Below are 7,500 nucleotides of genomic sequence, written 5' to 3'. Positions count from 1 at the left end.
TTTTGTTTGAGGGGAAAAACCACATCCCTGCAGACTAAAATGATCCTCGTTTTAGGTTGTGTTTAGAATGGCTTTATACATTAAAAGATGCATAAAAAGAAATAAAAATGATTTACATTTAAATTTCTGCTAAATATTTTTCAAACAGTGACAGCTTTTACTGTGCAGTTATCACTTGGCCGCACTGAAACATTCTCACAATCAACTGTTATCTGAACTTGAAAATTCTCTCGCTGTTGGTAGATATTCCATATGAGAGGCATCTTCATAAATAAATCTAAATAATCTCCAGAAAAGAAAAAGAATAGCTTGCAGCAGAGATTCAAGTACAGGAAACGTTAACACCAAACTTTAAATACGTTGTGGGAGCTTACACATTTTATACACACAATACCACACAGTTCATTTACACCACTGCAGTATTGGGTTTGGTGTAAGAAAGGACATTGGAGTGTAGCATCATCAGAAGCTTTTAGAGAAATGTTTAATACTGAGTCTTATGACACAATATTGCAAATGGATTCTTTACACAAATAGACACAAATAAGTACTCTGTAATATGATGTTCCTCGGCTGCTGTGAGTCTCTGTCACACATTGTGTATTGGTATTCACACTTAGTGCTGTGTCAGGGTATCTACTCCAAACTGACAAGAACTTTTATATGCAGGGACATCTCAGGGACATCTTTGTGAATTTCAGTGTGTGTGTGTGTGTGTGTGTGTGTGTGTGTGTGTGTGTGTGTGTGTGTGCTAGTTAAATCCCTCAGTAACCTGAATCTTTATCATAGCTTAAATTGCCTTCATTTTTATACATGTTTATCTCAGGGTCTGTATAGGATTTGTCATAAGAGAAAAGAAATTGTACGAATATTTAGAAGGACTTAAGTATATTTATTAGAACTTCAGACACTAAGTGTATTTTGGCAGATCTGGGAGCAAGAAACTGAGAACATTTCAGTATCACTATCACTATAGTATTGCATCAGTATCAGATGATCATAATGTCTGAATACTGGATTTGTGTTTGGAAATTTCAAGAATACTGAGCTGAATGCACACACACACACACACACACACACACACACACACACACACACACACACACACACACACACACACACACACACACACACACACAACACATACAAAGAGAGAGAGAGAGAGAGAGAGAGAGAGAGAGAGAGAGAGAGAGAGAGAGAGAGAGAGAGAGAGAGAGAGAGAGAGAGAGAGAGAGAGAGAGAGAGAGAGAGCTTGCTGGAGCTACAGTACATGTAGCTAGTCAGCCTGGTGTGAGTCGGGGTGATGGATGGGTGTGTGTCCTGTAGGGTGTTGAAGGGTTTATGGCCCACTTTCTGCTCCAGGGATTTGTAGACCTTCCATTCCTGCTCGGACAGGCCACACACCCTGACGACACAATACTGCAGTAGCACTATAACACACACTCTTCAGACTGAACAGATAATCAGATCCAGTCTCTCATAACTCTATTTGTCCGGTCTCTTGTTTGTTGTGCCAAATGTAACTGTATAAAGACTGACTCTAACGTAACTGTATAAAGACTGACTAAATTCTCCTTCTCCTTCTCAGTCTCAATCTACAAAAGTGACATAGATAAATATTCTTGAATGTCAGATCCAGCAAAATAAATATTTGTATATTCTGTAAATATACATTTAAAAAAGAAAAAATAAAGACACAATAAAAACTTAATCATAACCCTTATTCTGGGACTAATATGAGTCAAATGTGTGTATTGTCAGGTTGTGTATATACAGTAGTTGTGTGTTTCTGTGAGTATTGTGGGAATTTCTGTGAGTCAGGTTCATGTGTGTATGGGTGTGTGGGTGTGTGTGTGTGTCTGGGTTACAGTGATGCTTGTGATTGACAGATGTGTGTTTGTGCTAGAGGACAGTGTGTCAGTGTGTGACAGCTCCTCCACTCCCTGTGTAATTTGGGCTTTTGTTGCTGTGACAGCTGCAGTACACTTGTCCTGCACCATGACATCTCTCACATCTCTTTCTATTTCTACATCTCCCCCTTCATTTCCTCCGCTCACCCTGGTTATATCTTTCTTTTTCTTATCATGGTTTAGCAATCTCTAAAGCTTGGGAGATATATAATGCATCAGGAAAATGAAAACAGGGGATTCTGTAAAGATGTAAATGGTTTACATACTATATCATGCATTGGGACAATTAACATCTCAATTGCTGATGTAAGGTTCTAACAATAAACCTTAGAACTGGAAGAAAAAAGAAAACTGTTCAGTAATTATTAAGTGCTACAATTTGCATAAAACCTACTAGTAGTTCATTCTGAATGAGAAAGATGTAGCCTGGTAATTCCAGTGAAGGAGGCGTGGTCTCTGTGCATCAGTCTCACTAAAGGAGGTGTGGTCTCTGTGCATCAGTCTCACTAAAGGAGGTGTGGTCTCTGTGCATCAGTCTCACTGAAGGAGGTGTGGTCTCTGTGCATCAGTCTCACTGAAGGAGGTGTGGTCTCTGTGCATCAGTCTCACTGAAGGAGGTGTGGTCTCTGTGCATCAGTCTCATTAAAAAAGGTGTGGCCTGTATGAATGAATCCTAATGAAGGAGGTGTGGCCTGTATGAATGAATCCTAATGAAGGAGGTGTGGCCTGTATGAATGAATCTTAATGAAGGAGGTGTGGTCTGTATGAATCAATCCTAATGAAGGAGGGTGTGGCCTCTGTACATCAATCCCAAAAAAGGAGGAGCGGTCTCTCAGTTGTCAAAGACAATTTACTAAAATTCGTATCAAATTAATAATAATAATTGTAAAAAAAAGAAAAGCCAAATCTGTCAAAAAAAAAGTAATAATAATAATAATCACTCAACAGGAAAACATAAGAAACAGTAAAATATTTGCCAGTGTGTGTGTGTGTGTGTGTGTGTGTGTGTGTGTGTGTGTGTGTGTGTATTTCTGATGTGTGCACTTGTTCTTAGATATATTCCTCTCCCTCTATTTTTCTCTTAATGCAATTCAGTTCTTCCTCTCTATTCTCCACAGCAACTCTTAACCTTGTAACCCTTTTACAACCTTCTAATGTTTGCCCAAGATTTAAATGTCTCTCTATATGTTAAATGGCTGGCACATTCTTCCACCTCGACCTCGACCCAATGGCATTCAGAGCACCTGTGCGTCCTTCCACTCTATTGTCCTTCCTGTCTCTTTCTCTATTCCCTGCCTTTTGTCTCCATCTGATAGCTGGAGAGGCAGCATGCAGAGATGGGCTCTGATGGCGTTGCATTGTATCAGGATGGAAATGTGGAAATGATGGTCTTTCTCTACAGAGACACAGGGATGGAGAGACAGATAGTGAGAGAGACAGAGAGAGTCCTGCAGGCTCGCTGCCCTTTCGTCAGCATCCACATTGTAAATCCTTTCGTACAGCAGCCTGCGTGTTAGACAGAGATAAGACTCGGAGAGCAGCAGCACTATTGTCCTCGTCCACGCTCTCTTGCATTCACTGTCCTATTGAGTTGGGGCTACAGGCAGCCATGTAAATGATAGTTATTTTAAGGAGAGTCTTTGTAAAGGAGTTTATCTAATGAGCAGATGGCTAAAGGCAACAACAGACGCCTTTACACTAAGACTAAGAATGTGATGACTTTGCAGAGGCAGATGTGGTTCCACATCGTTTCTTCATCTGTCTGCATCGTTCTGTCTCAATTTTTATCCCTCTTCCCTGAGTCACGAAAATGAGGAGAGAATTAGCCATGAAAGGAACTTGTGTAACAGCTCTGTGACATGTTAATTAAGAACATGGGAGAAAGGGAGAAATCATCTAAATCTGAATCAGAACCACACCCAGAATCAGATCAATCTGAATCAGAACCACACCCAGAATGAGATTACTCCGAATCAGGATCAGACCAAGAATCAGATCACTCTAAATCAGCGTGAAACCCAGAATAAGATCTCTTTAAGTCAGAATTAATTTCAGAATCACCATCTTTTTTCAGGGACTGTAGAGAAAGGAATGAAAAAGAAATAAGAAAGAGCACTCCATTGCAGAGATATAAAAATGAAAAGAAGAAGAAGCTGGTAAGACAGAACGAGATACAGAAAGACAGAAAGAACGAGAGACAGAACGAAGAAGACAGACTGTTCATCTGCAAGCTACAGTTCAGTAACTCTCCGAGCTGAACACCGCAGGTTTTAAAATGAACGGCATTATTTAGTGTGTTAGTGAACAGCTGTGGAGCTGAACGTCTTCACAGGAATGTGTGTGTGTGTTGATAGGTAGACCCTGACTCACACACTGTGTGTATGTGTATGTGTGTGTGTGTGTGTGTGTGTGTGTGTGAGAGAGAGAGTGAGCTGGCAGTTGGCAGTGCTGGGACTGAAGATAGCAGGGAACTGGGGGATGCAACGCAGTATCGAGTTGTGAACATCTGTTCCACATAGAGACCGCAGAACGAGTGCGCAGGAAACAGAAATAGGAAGGCTAACTGTTTCCTCGCACACACACACATCCACACACACACACACACACACACATACACACGCACACACACGCACACACACATCCACCCACCCACACACACACTTAAATATGTGTGTTTTCCTTCTCACACATTAGGACAATATACAAAATAATTTAGGGATTTTCTAAGTGACAGTAAAATGTGAACTGGAAGGTTGAGGATGATGTCAGATTTATACAATGTGTTCAGAAATACAATAAAGATAAAAATACATCAAGGCAGCAGAGTAGCTAATGAAAGACCTTCTCAAAAGGAGAAATAATGTAAAGTTGGCATTAAAACAAACCTGTGAAAGACACTAAGCTAGGATTTAGCTCACTGCTAGTGACCACAGCAACCCATGGATTTATTTTTGTGTCGTGTGCATTGTGTCATTTCATCGTCTCCTAACGAGTCCATCCATCTCTGACTAATCATCTTGAAACCCCCCCACACACATTATTGCACTTTCCAGTGAATTCACCATCTTGCCATCCTTTCACACCTCTCTCTTTCTCTCTCTGTATGTGTGTGTGTGTGTGTGTGTGTGTGTGTGTGTGTGTGTGTGTGTGTGTGTGTGTGTGTGTGTGTGTGTGTGTGTGTGTGTGTGTGTGTGTGTGTGTGTGTGTGTGTGTGTGTGTGTGTGTGCGCGCGATAAGAGGATCCCGCATGCCGACATCTTCCTGCCTTCGTTATCAGCCTGCACAGCTGTGCTTAAGCTCTAACACATCTGCTCCCTCTTGGGAAGCCCCACCTCCTCATCACACAACAAACTACACCTCCCATCATGCCCTGCTCTCCCACCACATCTCTGACAGGTTAGCACGGTGGGAGACGGGTGTGTAGCAGGTGTGTTTACAAGACCCCGGCCCATCCGGTGCAGCCGCCTGAGGTCGGGGTTTAACGTTTGTGCCTTACTGTTTATCGCACTGCTACAGCGTCTGCTTACAACTGAACCTAATTATACAACACTTATCAGAGACACACACACAATAACTGAAGAACACACAGAGCCACAGGTAATGCCCAACACTTCAACACTGACAATCTGAAAACTACACTCAAAGATTTCTGACTTTTTTTTGGAACTTCCACATGACACGCTGTAGATCAGGTTTGAGTAAGTCACACATGTGCAAGTCACAAGTAAGTCTCAAGTCATGAATGTCAAGTCAAAGTCAAGTCGAGTTTTTTTTTATATTTGTCAAGCAAGTCTCAAGTCTCAAATTTGCGACTTAAGTCTGACTCGAGTCAAGTCATATGACTCGAGTCCCCCATCTCTGCTGTAGATCCAGTTATAAACGCCTCAGGAAGTGTTACATAGAAAGCAGCAGTGCCACTCAACTCAGCTACTTAACACAAAGGGACTAGTAAAGTTTCCATGTAAAGGTTACTAGATAGAATTAGGTCATTTTCACTCTTGGTCTGAATACTTTTAAATACCGACTCATAATTTCAGGGTTGCCTTCACATGAAAGAATCCCTTCGCTCAGTTACACAAGTTTGTTTTATACTAAAACTTGAATGAGTTAATTTTTAAAAAGTTTCTTTTTTCCCTCTTAAGTGTCTTAATCCAACTGAAAGAGAAAAGAGAAAGACCCAGTATTGCAAAAATGATATACTGCTAAACATATGTATGATATACTACATAAACATATGTTAAAATCTTCCAAATAGCCAGTATCTGCTCTATTGGCTATTTCCACATATTTAAAGCAGTTGAATAAACTAGAAAAGATACCATATTGACACCTGTGAGCTAAATCCATTTCTCAGTATGACACGTTGGCTGCGTCTCGATCATCTCGATCAGCTCTGTAGTGCAGACGTCAGGGCCCTGGCCAGGGATTCGTTCATTTTAAGTTCTGCCTTTCTCTAGCAAGTAAATTATTGCCGGTTCAGTTGAACTTTTACTTCCTAAAAATCCCACAATGCACTGCAAAAACCAGGGATCATCGATGGTCACTTTGTTTATTTACAGGAAGTGACATCATATTTTCTGAAGCCTCTCAGCTTAAAAAATGGAGGATGAAATCATCTTGGCCTACGAATGTCAGTATAGACAGACAGACTGACAGACATGCAAACAAACAGATAGATAGATAGATAGATAGATAGATAGATAGATAGATAGATAGATAGATAGACAGACAGACAGACAGACAGACAGACAGACAAATAGATAGATAGATAGATAGATAGATAGATAGATAGATAGATAGATAGATAGATAGATAGATAGATAGATAGATAGATAGATAGATAGATAGATAGATAGATAGAAAGTGCAAAAGTGCAAAAGTGCTGATAAATATGTCAGTATATATACATATACATGAGGACATGAGCTCGTATTTGCATAAGAATATGTGGTTGGCAAGTGGTATAAAGTTTGGCCTCCTGAGTAGAAGGTTGTGACAGAAGTCCCAGCTTCCTCTGTTGGGCCTTTAAGCAAAGCCTTAACTACATAAGTGAGATATATTGTAAGTCAAACGGGATAAGGGTTTCTACTGAATGCTAAAGTACAGGACAGAAATTTCACGTGTTTATGCTAACCAATTTCTATGAAAAATAATAAGTGAATATTTTGTACGTTTTACAGTGATTGACTGGAATCTTCATTGTCCCAGTTTATAGTGAACCAGACTACTTACCAGTGCATCAGCTCGTGTACACGATATACCGATTCACGGCCTAGGGAGCTAGAGGGCTGACCGAGACATAGCCATTGTGTCTGATCTTGTTACTGTTGTTTCATTTGCTTTCCTTTGCCCCAGCTCTAATATGTGAATGTGAACATCCAATCAGAGAACTGTCCCTTACGGTTGGTCCTGGATGCTGATTTAGCATACTCAGATATCAGGGATAAGGGTGAGTTGTGGGGCATCTGCATGACTAATCAATATCTACATCAGCACTTCGGAGCTGTTCGATAGTTTTATAGTATAGTTTTGTTTTCCTTTAGTTCAACCGTGTAACATTTCCTCCTTTCAAAAGAGCAATATTTGAATC

The 7,500-nt window shown here is 40.5% G+C and overlaps 1 protein-coding gene and 1 long non-coding RNA gene across 5 annotated transcripts in view; both read right to left on the bottom strand.

Annotated features, from left to right (window-relative positions):
* Positions 1 to 7,500, bottom strand: part of cbfa2t3 (CBFA2/RUNX1 partner transcriptional co-repressor 3) — a 54,106-nt gene that overhangs the window by 45,694 nt on the left and 912 nt on the right. The window lies entirely within an intron of this gene.
* Positions 2,741 to 6,656, bottom strand: LOC125146189. Of its 2 annotated transcripts, none has more exons than XR_007144688.1 (2): positions 6,230 to 6,656; positions 2,741 to 3,306 (listed from the first exon to the last, which is right to left on the bottom strand). It is a non-coding gene; the product is annotated as an uncharacterized LOC125146189 (long non-coding RNA). The 2 variants fall into 2 exon arrangements; XR_007144686.1 differs by having other exon boundaries at positions 6,241 to 6,656.

The sequence above is a fragment of the Tachysurus fulvidraco genome, chromosome 1, assembly GCF_022655615.1.
Source record: "Tachysurus fulvidraco isolate hzauxx_2018 chromosome 1, HZAU_PFXX_2.0, whole genome shotgun sequence".
Classification (NCBI taxonomy): domain Eukaryota; kingdom Metazoa; phylum Chordata; class Actinopteri; order Siluriformes; family Bagridae; genus Tachysurus; species Tachysurus fulvidraco.
This window is presented reverse-complemented; position numbering and strand designations above follow the sequence as displayed.